Consider the following 19,505-nt stretch of genomic DNA (forward strand, 5'->3'; position numbering starts at 1 on the left):
TACCTAGCCCATCACTTTCCCACCAACAAAGCATGGCACCCCTCTCTCTCCCATCCCTAAAGTTAACCCTTCCTTACAATAACCCATTCCTCCCATCCATCTCTCCTTACATCTTCTCTCTCTCTCTTTCTCTCTCTCTCTCTCTCTCATTTTCTACTCATTCTCCCAAGCAACCCAAGCACGTCCATGGCTTCCATGGAGAAGCTAGGTGTGGCCCACCTCCCTACCACCTAATCCCACCATCCAAAGATCATCTCCACCATTAAAATGCATCCCTCGGAGCTCTAGGATGCGTTGATGGAAGAAGAAGTCCGAGAAGATCAAGGTGGGTGCTTTCTTAGGGTTAGATTTATATGTTTTGCTTGGATTTAGTGATTTGAGGGCCCACTTGTGGTGGGACCCATCTTGATGTATGCATTGTATCATGGAGGAGCTCATAGTGGCGGAGCTCCTCCCATCATCACCATTCTCTCTCTCTCTCTCTCTCTCTCTCTCTCTCTCTCTCTCTCTCTCTCTTTCGTTTTTGATGATGATGATGATTGTATGGCCCACTTGATCCACGCCATCCACAAGATGGACCCCACCTTGAAAACTGATTGGCAAGTGTACAGCAACACCAAGTTCTGGTGGGACGTGCATGAGGGACCCACCTGATATGGAAAATGGGTTGGCTGGATACCTCACACTAGTTATATAGCTGGTGTATTAACACCACTAAGCTAAGTGGGTCCCATTGCTGACTGACATCAGCAAGTTCTGTGGGGCCAACATAATGTATGTGTCTCATGTTCACGCCGTCTAGTGGCTATGGGACCCACCTTGGTGTGTTTGTTATATTTGCACCGTCTATCAGCTAGGACGGTGGCCCCTAATGCATTGGATCTACATCTAAACCGTCCATCTGCAGACGGTGGGGCTTGGATGAAGGAAACACACAGATATTAGCTTTATCCATATCTATGGGCCACACATGTGGCCCACCTTGTTGAGGTGCTTATCCACACCATCTGTAGAAAGTTGGGACAGTGGGTCCCTTGCAGTAAATGCTGCTGGATTGTTAAATCCACACCGTCCATTACTTGGACGGTGGGCCACACAATGTAGGTAGTTTATCTAGAGTCTATCCATCTGGACGCTGGTGTTTCTTTTTAATAATAATAATAATATAAAAATATAAAATATATAAGATAGCATATATATTATATATAAATATATGATATATTATGGTGGGCCCCATGTGGGACCCACCAGATATGTGTGTGTGTGTGTATGTATATTGTGGTGGGGCCACACGCACGTGGGAGCCCACCTTGCTGCATCTTTCCAAGCCATCCATCCATCTGACGTGCTCGTGGGCCCCACTCTGATGTATGTGTTACATCTGAGCCGTCCATCCATCTGACGTGCTCATGGGCCCCACTCTGATGTATGTGTTACATCTGAACCGTTCATCCATCTGTTGGAAATCCACCATGACGTATGTTTTGTATTCCACTCGATGTGTTGTATATCCAAGTTGCTCATCTGGTGGGCCATTTGGAGGTGCAGGCCCACTTGCTATATGTATAGGGCCACCTTGAAGTATACCCATCTGTTTTGTTACACTATGAGCTGCCCCATCAGGCCCACTATATATATGATGAGGCCCATCTAATGAAGCCTGATATGATGTATTTTTGGCCCATGTGTAGGGCCCACCTATCATATACTTGAGGCCCATAGGCAAGGCCCATTGTGATATACTTGAGGCCCATAGGCAAGGCCCATTGTGATATACTTGACGCCCATGGGCAAGACCCATTGTGATGTATTTGTAGCCTATGGGCAAGGCCCATTGTAATATGTATTAGGCTCATGATGCGTGGCCCTTTTGATGTATTCGAGGCCCAGATACGTGGCCCATTTGATGCATATGAGACTCATGTGTAGGGCCCACATGTTATGTATTTAAGGCCCATGAGTAGGGCCCACCTATTGTGTATATGAGGCCCATTGGTGCGGCCCATTAATGCGGCCACTTGATGTATTTGAGGCCCATGTGCAGGGCCCACCTGTTGTGTATTTGAAGCCCATAGGTTGTGACCCATTATGATATGTTTTCGGCCCATTTGGTAAGCCCATAGTCATGTATATGCAGCACAGATATATAGCCCATTGTAATGTATATGAGGCCCATGCTATGTGGCTCACTTGATGTATATATGACACTTGTGTGAGGCCATGAGCCCATTATAATGTTTGGCTCTATGTGGGCCACTTCTTGGGAGCAATGACAGTTTAATGTCCACATTGATATTCAATGATGGTTAAATGTCCACATTAATGTGCAATGACGGTTAAATGTCCACATTGTGACCTTCCCTTAGGCCCTTTGTTAGGTCAATTTTGATTATCGAGGCCGATTTCGATTGTCGAGGCCGATTTTGATTATCAAGGCCGATTTTGATTATCGAGACCGATTCCAATTGTTGAAGCCGATCATCGAGGTCGATTTTGATTATCGAGGTCGATTCTGATTATCGAGGTCGATTCTGATTATCGAGGTCGATTCCGATTGTCAAGGCCTAATGTAATGTATATAAGGCCCATGGAATGTGGACCTTTGTGATGTATATTAGGCCCATGTTAGAGGCCCATTGTTATGTATATGTGGCCCATGTGATGCGGCCCACTTGATGTATATGAGGCCCAATGTGACATATTTATGGTCATCCATTGAGGCCCACCTTGATGTGATGCATAATAGACCCATGTAAGCTTGCAATGTGTTTGGGGCCTATGGGTTGTGGCCCATTGTGATGTATGTTAGGCCCATCATGATGTGTATTAAGCTCTTGAGTGAGGTCCATGGTGTTGTATATTTAGCCATTATGTGAGGCCATGGGTCCACTATATGTTAGGCTCTATGTGGGTCATTCATTGGGGGCAATGTTGGTTAAATGTCCACATTATCGAGGTGTCGATGCCGGTTATTGATACCGATTATGAGTATGTGACAGCATAGTATTATGATACATGCCTATACGCATCATCTGCATGTTTGTTATGAGATGTGGTTGACCATTGCATATGACATTGGGCATATTGTTATGAGACTCCCAGATAGGCAGAGGTTATCTCACATGAGCACATGGTATGCGTAGAATTAATGCATGACTGGATTGTATGACTCATGCACCTTGCATTGTGTGTTGTGATTACTATACGCCCTAGCAACATCAGAGTCGTACCCTCCACAGGCATATCATGGATGGCCAGATGAGACACCGAAAATATGTTATTAGCATCAGGCTGCCATAAATGGCCCTGGGTGAAAATCCTTAAACCCTCTTGGTACCAGAGGACACCCCAACATAGTGACCGAGTAATATACATGAGCGCCCGAGTGCTGAATACAAGGAGGCAGCATCTCCCACTGTGTTGTAGTCGATTGGAAGGGGGTGTGGCCTTACCCGCTCAGGGGAGTGGGCATAGCTAGGCTGAGTTTAACCAGCTCGCGAATGGGTCCACTATCAACGTGCCGGGTAGATATTGGCTGACTACTGGTCAGGCGGATAGTGAGGTCTCTTCCACTTACCCAGTTGTGTGCTTAATGGGGCGGCAAGCTGGTGTAGAGTGTACTAGACCCTGGTGATGATCCCAGAGATGTACAGTACTGATTTGTGGAGTAGGAGTTTCATACTCAGCATTATATTCATTCATTTATTTACTCACTATCCACTCGGGTTGGTGGTGTGCAATTATTGTTATGTGTACTTTCGCAATAGCTAGGATTTCGGTTAGGGCGCGTGACTAACCTGAGATCAAGAGCTTACCACATTAAGTCTATCTATCCAAATTTAGATATGGGATTGGTTTGGATAGAAGTCCTTTGTGATAGGCCTCATAGCCTGCGATACCACGTACTATCATTCCAACTTCACACTGCAGCTTGGTCATTTCATTAGCACCACATATTGCATATTGCATTACATCCTCGGCATATAGCATTTTAGGTTACTATGTTTCTGCACTTATATGGCCTAGATGGACTTAGCAGGAATTATATATTGCATTATACCCTCAGCATCTGATATTTAGCTCTCTTGACTCCTCATTTGCATAGCTGATTTGTATTGCGTACTCTGATATTGTATGACTCATGGACTTGTCAGTATTTCTGCTTACTTTGATATTGTATGGTTTGTGGACTTATCAGTATCTCCGTTTCTCTGATATTACATTCTGAGCACGCATATATTGCTCACACACTTACACCACCCTCTAAGCTTTCTATAAGCTTATGTATGATAGATGTGTACAGGTGGCATTAAGTTGCAGCAGTGTCGAGCTTGGAGCGTGTAGCTGTCTTCTGGAGCTTTGATTTTATTTAACATATGTATTCCCTTTCAGTATCATATTCAAAGTTTATATTAGTAGATATGTGATGATGATGTTGCCTTTGTGATTTGGGTAAACTTGTGGTTATGCTTCTTACGAGATAAATGTACGTTGAAAAATCCTCCTTATAGGATCCTAAGATCGGAATCTGGCGTATGAGCACTGGAAGCCGAGAATGGGGTACTATGGAGGCTGTCAACACCGGATTCGGCGATTGAGATTCCTGTGAGTCCGATCTCCGGGTTTGGGGCATGACAGAAGATGGTATCAGAGCATAACTCGGGAATACCTGAGGATAACATCACATATCTGTTGATAGCTACCTTATACTCTATGATTGTTGAGAACTTAGAATGGTTATATCCCCGAGTTCGAATAACTTAGAGATTTTCTGATATAGCTCCCTACCGTTGAGATTGTGAGGCTGCATTGTATTCTAGTTTCGATCGTCTTTGATCCAGGATCTGAGGTTCAGTGGGATCATCATAGTGCTGACGAGGTGCCCTAAGAGCGGGAGGCTGAGATTCACAAGTGTTATTCTCATCTCTTCGATGTTTGATTATGCCCGATATTGTATTTCTGATGCCATTTTCCTCATTCTTTTGAGTTCTGTATATAGTGCAAATTTCAAGGATGAAATTTTTATTAGGAGGGGAGAGCTGTAAGACTCGTATCCTAGCCCATACCGTTCCGTAGACTTCTGCGGTCCTCTCGACTGAATTCCGGTGACCCGCGATCTGTTATCAGCAATTGTGCGCGATCCTAAGTTGAATCCCATATTCTAGAGTCGGCTCGACTTGAAACTTGTACCCTAGCGATCGTGCTGTTACTGCGATTCCAATGTTGTGTATTACGTGCCAAGGCGATACCTAGGCCAGGAGATGTTGGCTCGCGTTCAGTTTGAGAAAAATGCTACGCGTTACGAATTTTGAGGGAATCTCTACGACCCCTCACATCAATCAATCAAAGTACAAGCAAGTACCTAGCCCATCACTTTCTCACCAACAAAGCATGGCACCCCTCTCTCTCCCATCTCCAAAGTCAACCCTTCCTTATAACAACCCATTCCTCTCATCCCTCTCTCCTTAAATCTTCTCTCTCTCTCTCTCTCTCTCTCTCTCTCTCTCTCTCTCTCACTTTCTACTCATTCTCCCAAGCACCCAACGTCCATGGCTTCCATGGAGAAGCTAGGTGTGGCCCACCTCCGTACCACCTAATCCCACCATACAAAGATTATCTCCACCATTAAAATGCATCCCCCGGAGCTCTAGGATGCGTTGATGGAAGAAGAAGTCCGAGAAGATCAAGGTGGGTGCTCTCTTATGGTTAGATTTATATGTTTTGCTTGGATTTAGTGATTTGAGGGCCCACTTATGGTGGGACCCATCTTGATGTATGCATTGTATCATGGAGGAGCTTGTAGTGGCGGAGCTCCTCCCATCATCACCGTTCTATTTCTCTCTCTCTCTCTCTCTCTCTCTCTCTCTCTCTTTGTTCTTGATGATGATGATGATTGTATGGCCCACTTGATCCACGCCATCCACAAGATGGACCCCACCTTGAAAACTGATTGGTAAGTGTACAGCAACACCAAGTTCTGGTGGGTCGTGCATGAGGGACCCACCTAATATGGAAAACGGGTTGGTTAGATACCTCACACCAGTTATATAGCTATTGTATTGACACCACCAAGCTCAATGGGTCCCATTGCTTACTGACGTCAGCAAGTTTTGTGGGGCCAGCATAATGTATGTGTCTCATGTTCACGCCGTCTAGTGGCTGTGGGACCCACCTTGGTGTGTTTGTTATATCTGCACCATCTATCAGCTAGGATGGTGGCCCCTGATGCATTGGATCTACATCCAAACCATCCATCTGCGGACGGTGGGGCCTGGACGAAGGAAACACACAGATATCAGCTTTATCCAGATCTGTGGGCCATAGGTGTGGCCCACCTTGTTGAGGTGCTTATCCCAACCATCCGTAGAAAGCTGGGACGGTGGGTCCCTTGCAGCAAATGTTGCTCGATTGTTAAATCCACACCGTCCATTGCTTCGACGATGGACCGCACAATGTAGGTAGTTTATCCAGCTTCCATCCATCTGGACGTTGGTGTTTCTTTTTAAATAATAATAATAATATAAAAATATATAATATATAAGATAGCATATATATTATATATAAATATATGATATATTATGGTGGGACCCACCAGATATGTGTGTGTGTGTGTATGTATATTGTGGTGGGGCCACACGCACGTGGGAGCCCACCTTGCTGCATCTATTCCAAGTCATCCATCCATCTGACGTGCTCATGGGCCCCACTCTGATGTATGTGTTACATCTGAGCCGTCCATCCATCTGACGTGCTCATGGGCCTCACTCTAATGTATGTGTTACATCTGAACTGTTTATCCATCTGTTGGAAATCCACCATGACATATGTTTTGTATTCCACTCGATGTGTTGTATATCCAAGTTGCTCATCTGGTGGGCCCATTTGGAGGTGTAGGCCCACTTGCTATATGTGTAAGGCCACCTTAAAGTATACCCATCTGTTTTGTTGCACTATAAGCTGCCCCATCAGGCCCACTATATATATGATGAGGCCCATCTAATGAAGCCCGATTGATGTATTTTTGGCCCATGTGAAGGGCCCACCTATTATGTATTTGAGGCCCATGGGCAAGGCCCATTGTGATATACTTGAGGCCCATAGGCAAGACCCATTGTGATATACTTGACGCCCATGGGCAAGACCCATTGTGATGTATTCGTGGCCTATGGGCAAGGCCCATTGTAATATGTATTAGGCCCATGACGCATGGCCCTTTTGATGTATTCGAGGCCCAGATACGTGGCCCATTTGATGCATATGAGACCCATGTGTAAGGCCCACATGTTATGTATTTGAGGCCCATGAGCAGGGCCCACCTGTTGTGTATATGAGGCTCATTAATGCGGCCCACTTGATGTATTTGGTGCAGGGCCCACCTGTTGTGTATTTGAAGCCCATGGGTTGTGACCCATTGTGATATATTTTCAGCCCATTTGGTAAGGCCCATAGTGATGTATATGCGGCACAGATATGTGGCCCATTGTGATGTATATGAGGCCCATGCTATGTGGCTCACTTGATGTATATATGACTCTTATGTGAGGCCATGAGCCCACTATGATGTTTGGCTCTATGTGGGCCACTCCTTGTGAGCAATGCTGGTTTAATGTCCACATTGATGTGTAATGACAGTTAAATATCCACATTGTGACCTTCTCTTAAGCCCTTTGTTAGGCCGATTCTGAATGTCGAGGCCGATTCCAATTTCGATTGTCGAGACCGATTGTCGAGGCCGATTCCGATTGTCGAAGCCGAGTCCGATTGCCGAGGCCAATTTCACTTGTTAAAGTCGATTCTGATTGTCGAGGCCAATTCTGATTGTCGAGGCCAATTTCGATTGTTGAGGTCGAGTCCGATTGACGAGGCCAATTCCGATTGCCGAGGCCGATTCCGATTCTGATTATTGAGGCCAATTTTGATTATTGAGGTCAATTCTGATTATCGAGACCGATTCCAATTGTTAAGGCCGATCATCGAGGTCGATTCTGATTATCAAGGTTGATTCTGATTGTCGAGGTCGATTCCGATTGTCGAGGCCTAATGTAATGTATATAAAGCCCATAGGATGTGGCCCTTTGTGATGTATATTAAGCCTGTCTTAGAGGCCCATTGTTATGTATATATGGCCCATGTGATGCGGCCCACTTGATGTATATGAGGCCCAATGTGACGTATTTAATGCCATTCATTGAGGACCACCTCGATGTGATGTATAATAGACTCATGTGAGAGGCCCATTGCGATGTGTTTGGGCCCATGGGTTATGGCTCATCGTGATGTCTATTAAGCTCTTAAGTGAGGCCCATGTTGTTGTATATTTAGTCATTGTGTGAGGTCATGGGTCCACTATATGTTAGGCTCTATGTGGGCCATTCCTTGGGGAAAATGTTGGTTAAATGTCCACATTGTCGAGGTCGATTGTCGATGCCTGTTATTGATACCGATTATGAGTATGTGACAGCATAGCATCATGATACATGCCCATACGCATTAACTACATGTTTGTTATGAGATGTGATTGACCATTGCATATGACATTAGGCATATTGTTATGAGACTCCCAGATAGGTGGAGGTTATCTCACATGAGCGCACGGTATACGCAGGATTGATACATGACTGGATTGTATGACTCATACACCTTGCATTGTGTGTTGTGATTACTGTACGCCCTATTGACATCAGGGTCGTAGCCTCTACAGGCATATCGTGGATGGTTAGATGGGACACCGAAAATATGTTATTAGCATCGGGCTGCCATAGATGGCACTGGGTGAAAATTCTTAAACCCTCTTAGTACCAGAGGATGCCCCAATGTCTAGACCGAGTGGATATATATGAGCGCCCGAGTGCCGAATACCAGGTGGTCGTGTCTCCCACTATGTCATGGTCGGTTGGGAGAGGGTGTGTCCTTACTCACCCGAGGGAGTAGGCATAGGTAGGATAAGTTTGACCAGCTCGTGAATGGGTCCGCTATCGACGTGTCAGGTAGATATTGGCGACTACTGGTCAGGCGAATAGTGAGGTCTCTTCCACTTACCTAGTTGTGCGCTTGATAGGGCGGCAAGCTGGTGTAGAGTGTACTAAACCCCGCTGATGATCCCAGAGATGTACAGTACTGATTTATGGAGTAGGAGTTACATACTCAGCATTATATTCATTCATTCATTTACTCATTATCCACTCGGGCTGGTGGTGCACAACTATTGTTATGTGTACTTTCGCAATGGCTAGGATTTCGGTTAGGGCGCGTGACTAACCTGAGATCAAGAGCTTACCACATTGAGTCTATCTATCCGAATTTAAGTGTGGGACTGGTTTGGATAAAAGTCCTTTGTGATAGGCCCCATAACCTGCAATACCACGTACTATCATCCCGACTTTATGCTGCAGCTTGGTCATTTCATTCGCACCACATATTGCATATTACATTACATCCTCGGCATATGGCATTTTGGGTTACTATGTTTCTGCACTTATATGGCCTAGACGGACTTAGTAGGAATTACATATTGCATTGTACTCTCGGCATCTGATATTTGGCTCTTTTGACTCCTCATTTGCATAGCTGATTTGTATTGCATACTCTGATATTGTATGACTCATGGACTTGTCAGTATTTCTACTTACTTTGATATTATATGGTTTGTAGACTTATCAGTATCTCCATTTCTCTGATATTACATTCTGAGCACACATATACTGCTCATACACTTACACCACCCTCTAAGTTTTTTATGAGCTTATGCATGATAGATGCATGCAGGTGGCATTAGGTTGCAGCAGCGTTGAGCTTGGAGCGTGCAACTGTCTTCTGAAGCTTTGATTTTATTTGACATATGTATTCCCTTTCAGCATTGTATTCAAAGTTTGTATTAGTGGATATGTGATGATGATGTTGCCTTTGTGATTTAGGTAAACTCATGATTATGCTTTTTACGAGATAAATGTACATTAAAAAATCCTCCTTATAGGATCCTAGGATCGGAATTTGGCGTATGAGCGCTAGAAGCCGAGAATAGGGTACTACGGAAGCTGTCGGCACCGGATTTAGTGATCGGGATTCCTGTGAGTCCGATCTCCGGGTTTGGGGCGTGACACTTAGGCTTGGGCCCGCTTGAATAGACTACAAGAGATGCAATATTATGAACAACTACTCTATATGGTAAGACGTGAAAATGTCAATTGTGTGTGCTCTAAGTTAAGTTCCTAACATAACAATTTATTTCATACATTCATATACTCAAATCGTACACAAGCATAAATAGAATTGCAACCACATAAACAATTGCAAATACAATGATGTATAGTGGTTCGGCTACTTGCCTACTCCACTCTCGTGGGACACACTCTCATTGAGTGTATTGGATTTCACTATCTTAAGAGTTTTCAATAAGTTTACCCCTAACCTTTACAAACGTACACTCTCGCTGAAGGCCTATATAAGATCTTACAAATGTACTCCTGTCAGAGACATATACAAAGACCTAATAAATGTACACTCTCATTAGAGGCCTACACAAGGACTTAACACATACACACCTGTGTTGGTGGCGATACGGTCCTACACAAGAACGTACGTGAGTTTGGATCACAAACTCTATACTCAATCCTACACAAGGACAGAATATCTGGATTCTAAAAATGACAACTTTACTTGTCAAATTGAGAGTCGTTGATGTGTCTTCACTTCTTGAATCTACTCCTCTTGTGCTCCTCTGATCTTCAAAGTGAGTCTTCTTCCACTTCTTTAAATTGGCCACTGACAACGACTTCCTATTGAGATGCTCAGGTAATGTGAGTTGGGTTGAATCTCCTACAACTAACTGGTTCGTAGTAGGGATTCACCTAGATGGGTGTTATAGAGAATGTTCAGACAATAATTTACTTATAAATCTGTGTCTAATCTCTATAATAGGGGAGAGAACATGAACACTTTCATAATGAAACTTAAAATACTCATTAAAGTGGTTAATCATAAGAATCAAGAAGTGTGTCATGAATCTCTTTCGCTTAGAGTCTATGAAAGAGATAATGAGTGGAGAATCACCTATGCTCTAATTGCACTAAAACTCATTATTTTGTCCAAGAACTAAATGCCCATTTTATAGGAGAAAAGTTTCCAACGACTAATTAACGGCTCTGTCGATACAATTGAACGAGCCTTCAAATAGATCGAACTTGTCTATGATTTCATCAAAAAGATTTAGGAATTTACAATTTGGTTATTGGATTGTTTCTTCGATTCTATCGATAAGATATTCGATCATATCGAGTCTCATTGATGGCCTATCGATAGGATCGAGATCCACTAAAAATTTGTTGTTTTGGTCTATGAGTTTACAACAACTTTGCACCTCTAAAGCTATCTACTTATGATCAAATTAAAATCATAAGGCTATGTAATGATCAAGCAAATGTTTACCCATTTAGGAATTAATCATCTAGAGGCTAGGGTTGTTTTAGATATAAAGAGGTTTAAGTTTAGGGTCATTAAGGTACATCAAATTACATGTTTCTTCACTCCATAATGCTCCGAGTCTTCATGTGTCTTCGGTCTTCAGCTTCTAAGGGCTCAACTGACTTATTGACACACTAACAAGTGTGATTGAAAAATAAGTGCATTTACAATAAGGGGCCAGAAAATGAAGGGATTAAGCATCATTTTTCATCCACATAAATTACAGTTTTTTATTTACAAAAATTTACATTTTTTTATAGGATATAATGTAACGCCCTAGTTTTCAGAACCCGATTACGTGACTCGAATTCCAAGAACCCAGGAGTTAGTTCAAGATAATGGTGATCAACGAGTAAATCAAAGTACAGATAGTGGGAAAAGAACATAATATATATCTGAACCAACATACGAACAATATTATGGCTCACTCAGCTGGGGGCCAATTACATAGCCTCATGTTTCTCAAGTTCCTAAATGTACTGAAAATAAAAATAAAGAGCTAATCTACTGGTTTAGCCCAAAGTAGGTGGCAGCTTCCCACTGCGGCTCCTCGATGCATAACTCCTCCTCGACTGCCACCACCTCCAAGTAAGCCGTGTATTCTTTGGATTCTATACCTGCATCCTTTGTACGGTTAAACATTGATGAATGAGCGGTCATATCAGTGTAATCTTTTCTCAAGATTACACACCGCCGCCCTAAACAAGGAATAGCATAAAAACACACGAGTAATCCAAAACACAGTAGATGCAGTCTTCTTAAGTGCGTGAATGTATGGAATGCAATCATCGCCCAGGGGATGCTCATCTGTGCGGATAGTGGGCTCGTCACCCATGTAATCATCGACCTCAGAAAAACATCCAGTCGAACATCATCGACCTGGGAAAAGCATCAAGTCGAACAAATACGTACATCACGTATGATAGCAACGGATGCTTGTCTGTGCCATGTATGCATGATTTGCCAATCCGTCATTAGTTCAATTACATTCAGCCAATTTAATTAAGCTCACGGTCACTACGGGAAGCTTATAGCCCAGCATAGGCCGACGGCTCGGGCATAGTGTCCCATGACCACCATCCCCGGTACATGAGGCTACCGTCTTAGGGTATGTGTAGTACCCACCAACATGTGGTCAATCAACTCAATATAAGGAGGCCACCACCAATGTCGACTGGGAATGAAATGTTGAAATTATCAAATGTGACGATTAAAATATGATGGCATGAATGGTTCAAGGACGAGTAAACAGCGGTTTTAGAAAGGTTGTGAAGTTTATCCCGAGTCAGTTAGGCGAAACCACACATGGATGGTAAACCTCATGATCAAATACCGACAACCAAAACCTCCATGTCAGGGGCCTACCCACATCATTACTCGTCCGATTACACCCTAAGCACGGACTCTCCTTTGCTTATAACTTCCCATGGAGAGATTCCAACAGTATGTGTGTCATAGCAACATAGATCATAATATGAAAAAGAAATAACAAACAATACATATATTTCTATCAATACCTAGTAACTGAGTTAACATAAGATACATAACATGAATGACTAGATTATTCACCTAGGCAGTTCAGATAAATCAAGAATCTAAACGATAGTAAGCATGAGAATCATTATGTTAAACAGATAGGTCAAGTGAATACAGTCTATTTTCACACACAATTTATCATTAGTCTAGCTAGCCATTTATATTAATAAAGCTATTATTTCTGGTTTAGTTAGAGATGGAAAACTTGAGGGGAAGAAAATCATCACCTGTAGGGTCGTGGTTGCATCCTTGATCCAAATTCTCTTGTGGTCCAAAGTCACTCAAGGAATCTCCTAAAATTACAGCTTATATTTGTTAGGTATTTCTATGGCTTTGTCCAACTAACAAGGAGGTTCAAAGGAATGCAGCAAGAAGGCCTTTTAGGCTCGTGCTAAGCCCACCATGTACTTATTCAAGCAAGGTGGTTTACCTGGGCTCAAGCTCATCCTTACCAGGGGTTGAACTGGTCCTCACACAGGGACCTCATATGTATCAAGTGGGCCTCACGAATGGGCTGCACTATCTACATCATTTAGCTATTTTTTTAAGGGATCACTTTAGAATATTACCACAAAAGGATGAATTTTGTTGAAAAGGTCATCTGGACCATATCACCAATAGCAATGGTGATCATGATTCTTACTGTTGGAACCCCACAGGGCCTACCATGGTGTTTACTTTCCATCCAATCTGCTCATATGGTCACCAGGACTTGTCTTAAGAGGATGAGCAATATCATGTTGTTCCAGAACTTCGGTGCTCCAAAAGGATTTCCAACAGTGGACGTTCAGCTCTCCACTGTTTATGGCAGTGTGGTCCACTTGATAACTGGATCCGTTTTATTTTTCTTCTCTACCTTTAGGATGAGCTCACCAAATGGATGAATGGTTTGGATGAATCACATACATTAAGGTAGGGTCCCCACGGCCCGTCCAAATGGACTGCGTGAAATACAAAACATACATCAAGGTAGGGCCTTACATGGCACCGTCCAGCAATGGACGGTGCAGGTGATCACACAGGTCAGTGGCCGTCCAACAGATGGACGGCCCAGATGTAGAATGTATCCATGAGGTGGGTCCACACTTGTAGGACCCACCACGCTAAATGCACAGTATATATATATATGTATATATATATATATATATGTATATATATATATATATATATATATATATATGTATGTATTCTAATATTCTCTGTTTCAAACGTCCAGGTCTAGACGTCAGTTGATGGACGGCCTGGATGACCCCAACATCAAGGTGGGGGTCTCATACGTGGCCCACTACTGATGCACGGTGTGGCCCACCTGCAGACAGAGTGGATGGACAGCCTTGATTTAAAACACTGCCCTCCATGCTGTAGCTATATAGCTGGTGTATATGTACACCAGTATTCACTTCACAGGTGGGTCCCACGTGGGGCCCACCACATATCTATGTAATGTATATGTATACTATCTTACATATATAATATATTTATTTTTTATTATTATTTTTTCGAAAAAAAGAAAAAAAAAAAAAACGTCCAACACTGGACGTCACTGAGGGACGTCCAACCTAGGATCTTTATCTGGACGCAACGTCCCTGATGGACGGTCCAAACACAAGTGGCCTATCATTAGTGCAGCCCACCTGCACTTGGTGGGGCCCACGGTCAGTGCAGGGCCCACAGTCAGGGCAGCCCACTGGCGTTGGGTGAGGCCCACCTGCATTTTTTTTTTGTATGGCCTGGGGTCAGAGCAGCCCATTAGCTGCAAGGCCTCTGTTGCAGGCTGTTTTGAAAACCATTTCTGGCCCCGATTTCTAGCTTAAACACGGCTCGTTCCATGCCAGATTTTCGGCCCAGACTTCAACCATTAATTGGCTTGGCCTAGGCCCAAAACAACGCTGCAATATGGTCTGGTTTTCAACCCGAAAAATGCCACTGTATTGGCCTGTTTTCTGCCCGAGATATGGCCATTGTTTGGCTGGTTCCAGCTCAAAACAGGGCCGATGTATGGCCTGATGGACGGTTCGTTTTCAGTTCCAACCAGTGCCATTAGATGGCCTGATTTCGACCCGAAATACAGCCACCATCTTGCATGGCTTCAGTCCGAAAACACCGTCATATCTCAGCCTAGAACACAACCATCGATTGGCTTGGCACCGAACTTTGCTCACTAGCCCATTAGAACTTGGCACGGCCTGTCTTCATGGCTTGAAGGAGCCGGCCACGGCTCTTATACTGGCGTCCATGGTAAAGAAGAAGGAAGAAAAATGAGAGCGATGGGCCGTTACCTGCTTTTCTCAAGCTGAAACGGGGGGTCGGTCTCCCTGTTTTTCTTTCTTTCTTTTCACTCTTTTTCCTCTCTCCTCTCTCTCTCTCCTTTGCGCCCATCCCAAGGGCTACAGGGTCCCATATATATATATAGCCATGGAGGGAGGAATTTTGACGGTTGGATGAGGCCCATCGGATGGTCAGCGGCCAACTTCCAAAAAGGGAAAGGTTCCCTCGTTCTTTGCTGGCTACAGGTGGATGTCCGGCCATTTTTGGCAACGGACAAAACATCCATTCGACGGACGGATAGATGGGACTGTCTGATTATTCCGATCGTGGGCCACCTAGGTGGTCGTAGATGGGCCCACCATCTCGGATCCCAGTCGCACGGAGGATTTCGAACGGCCCCGTTTGATCTTCCAAGTCCCTATGTATGGAACCAAACCGCGATATGGTTCTGGTCGGACGAGGCCTACGAACCAGATGGATGGCTCGGATTGATCAGAAAGTGGCCTGGGTGGGCCACTTTGGAACTCAAAGGTGGTCGGTTTAAATCTCCAGATGGCGGGAGATCTTTTCGTTTGTAAAGGGCTCGGTCAAAGCTTGTTTGACCGAGCCAGAGGTTTCAGTGCACTTCGAGCACAAGTGTTTTCAGTGCATGCGCATTGTGTAGGGGCCCATTGAAACGTCATTATCATAATCCACACCGTCCATTCACATTGGGGACCCTATACATGGATGCTGGCTCATTTGGGGCCGATGGTGAGGCCCAGGTGGGCTGTTACACACTTCTTTGAGCTATTATCAACCCATATGACGTGATCTGTCGATCTAGTGGGCCTGATACTTGTTTTCAACGGTAAATATAAGGTACTGGTTATAATGAAGGCTTGATTTGTTACTAAGTAACTCTTAAGTGTTGGCGATACGTGTGTTGTAACAGTATTCATCGACATAAGGGTCTTAGTTTAGAGTGTTCGGATAACCTCACCCTCTTGAATGTTGTAGGGCGCGTTCTGGCTCCTGGAGACCCTGATGGATGGTCTTAATTTCAACCGAAATTCCCATCTTGTATATGTTGATTTTTAAGCTAGTTGGCTAATCCATTTTGATCTTGGTTGATGTAGGTGTAAAAGGTAACACCGGTGTAGCAGAGGTACGGGGTGTTACATATAAAGAGTTCTGGAAGAGGTTACATCTTGGGTCCAAGTGGACTCATGTCAGAGTAAAAATAAGAAAGAGAGAAAGCAAGAAGTATAAATAAGAATCTTGAATGATATGTGGGGATGTTGGTGTGAACTTGTGGAAATGTGAGAGAAAATGAGGGAAACCAAACACTCCTATGTGAAAAGAGATGTCTCGGTGTCCCTAATTCTTACCCTACTCGGCAGGCTGACAAACTTTTCTTGCAACTAGAAGCCTTCCTATGTAATAGGATTTCTCCCGCAGAGCTTTCCTATGTACACTTATTAACCAAAGATAACCCTCTTGAGCTCCTCTCGTACTCCCTCTCTAGCCTCACAAGCATAAGCTAAGCCTTCCCAAGTGTTGTCAAGCAAGAGAATGGAGGAAATGAACCGTTGTTTTCCAAACTATACTGACAAAATTGGATTCTCGCCAGTGCTGATGTGGTGGAATCTTGCGTTTTTTAGGTTCTTTGGGTGATAAGAGCACTCTTGAATAATAAATGAACTTTTTGGATCAGTAAGAATTCAATTTAGTTGCTTAACTCGTTGCTTTTTTTATTATAAATTGTGGGGTACTACATTTTTAAACATTTTTTAACGCCCGTAAATAGAAAGAGGTTCTTCCTCCAGGGAAAGGAAGAGCCTAACCCGTAGTTATTATTGGATGATAGCCCAAAGTCGTAAACAAACCCTACCCTAATGAAGGAATAGACTCATCTATAGATTTCTGGGTATTAAACATTGCTTGGTCTTCCTTCTTTCCTCCTCCATCATACAAGGCATTAATAAAATGGATTCTCAGTTGGTTTCAAAGGTTTGAATGAGCTTAAAAAGGAACTTCTAATTTAAGATCCTCTTTTATCATACACAAAGTACAAAAAATAAATAAATAAATATAAAAATAAAAATCACTCTATGGATTCTCGACAATATTTTTTTGCCTGTTTAAAGGCATTTTTCTACCTCCGTTGTCTACAAATCATCTAGTAGATCCAAGCAGGCTATGATGACTGACATGAATTAAATTTTTGCTGGTGTCCTATGATCAATTTTAATTGTTATAAGACTTTATGGGGTCCTAAGGATTTTCTCTATTTGATCTGTATATGTTTGTGGTACTTTTCCAAGTGGATAGGGAGTCAATTTTGAAGTTACGTTGAAATTTTATAGTCTCCTAACATTTAGGTGGGGGTGTCCACAGTTCCTAAAATGATTTGGCAATTTGATGAATAAAGTGGATTTCAAGTAAAGATCACAGTGGACCCGTGGAGCTTTAAACCATATAGTCGCATGTGTATGAAGGGTACCAAGCATTATTCAATATGATACTAAGGGTGCATATGATGCTTGATACTTGGGCACTAAAATGTTGTACATGCAGTGGGCATTTCTCAATTTAAACCGGCTAAATTGTGAAACCCTTGTTGTCGTTTTACAATTCCAAAATTAGATTATTTGAACAATCTTAACCCCTGATTTGTGAGCGATTGTTTGATGAGATATGACTATCAGATGTTTTTCCATTGCATATTCAATTTTTAATGAGATGTCGCAATGTCTAAGTAATAGAAGTTCTATTAGTCAATCATGTTGACCTTCATATTGAAAAGCTTGGTTTTGCTTTTAATCAGTTGGACCAATTGTAACATTGGCAAGCAAATTATCTCCACTAATTAAGTTCTATTTGGATTCTGGTTTTTTATTTTCTTTATTGTTATTTTGTTTGAATGGTTGCAATTAGTACTATGGATCATTAGGTATTGTTAATTTTCATGTTGTGTAAAAATAAAAATACTTGGACGGCTGTATGTTTTAAGCCATGGGCCCCACACTATGACTCAATATAAGGATTAGATGTAGCATATGTTTGCCATGTGTGAGCACTTATCTTTAGTAGCTACTTCACATCAAATATTTTAAATTTGTGGGCTCACTTTTGCAGCTCGCCTGATGATTAGTTTAGTTTAATAATGAACTTATAGATTCATCTAGATATACTCAATTCAAGAGTTTACTATAAGCTAAACTTTTTATATGATTTAAAGATTTTGAAGAAATTTCCTGCTCAAGTTTTATTTGGTGTGAATACACAACTACTTGCATATAAGTAATTTATCCATATAAAAAAATATTATATAAGTTATACCTTAAGTAGCGTGTCTTGGTTTCTACTTATTCAATGGGTAAATATATTTAGGTAAATGACAAACTTATTGGTCAGATAATAGAAAAGTATATTTGGCTTTTGGCATCACATGAATACTTATCTTTTAATTTTGTTCCGTCCATCCTCAGTATCAATTGTTCGTCATGTAGAGTCAATCTTTGAGGAAGATCATTCATTGTGATGGGCAGACCGTAGTCCTATATTCAATGTGAACTCTTCAACGTGTGGGGCTACCTTCAATGTGGACCATCCACCTTGTGAGGCCCACTTACGATGTGGCCCATGCATCAGGGGGCCCACCCTAAGTGTAGGTCATCCATCATGTTAGACATTGGATGTGGATTGTCCATTATATGAAGCCCACCTTTAATGTGGACCATCTATTATGTTGGGCCCTTCTTGGATGTGGATAATTTATCATTATGGGTAACCTTTGGCATGAACTGTCCTCATGTGAGGCCCATCTTGGCATGGGTCATCCATCATGTGGGGCCATTCTCAATGTTATTATCCATCATGTGGGGGCCACCTTCAACATCCGTTGCCCATCACGTGAAGCCTACCTTTGATGTGGATCGTCCATGCTGTGGGCCCTACTTTCAATGTGGTTCATCTAAAATGCAGAGCCCACCTTCGATGTTAGCCATTCATCATTAGGGGCCAACCTCTAATGTGGACCTTCCATTATGCGGGCCCACCTTGATGTGGGTCATCTATCATGTGGGGCCCACCTTCAATGTAGACTGCCTATCTTATACAGCCCAACTTTAAAGTGGACCATCCTTCATACAGCCCCACCTTCAACGCGAGTAGTCCATCACGCGAAGCTGCCTTTGATGTGGGTAATTTATCATTAGGAGCTAACTTTTAATGTGGACCACCCTTTATGTGGGGCC

This window comes from Magnolia sinica, chromosome 6 (genome assembly GCF_029962835.1).
Source record: "Magnolia sinica isolate HGM2019 chromosome 6, MsV1, whole genome shotgun sequence".
Taxonomy (NCBI): domain Eukaryota; kingdom Viridiplantae; phylum Streptophyta; class Magnoliopsida; order Magnoliales; family Magnoliaceae; genus Magnolia; species Magnolia sinica.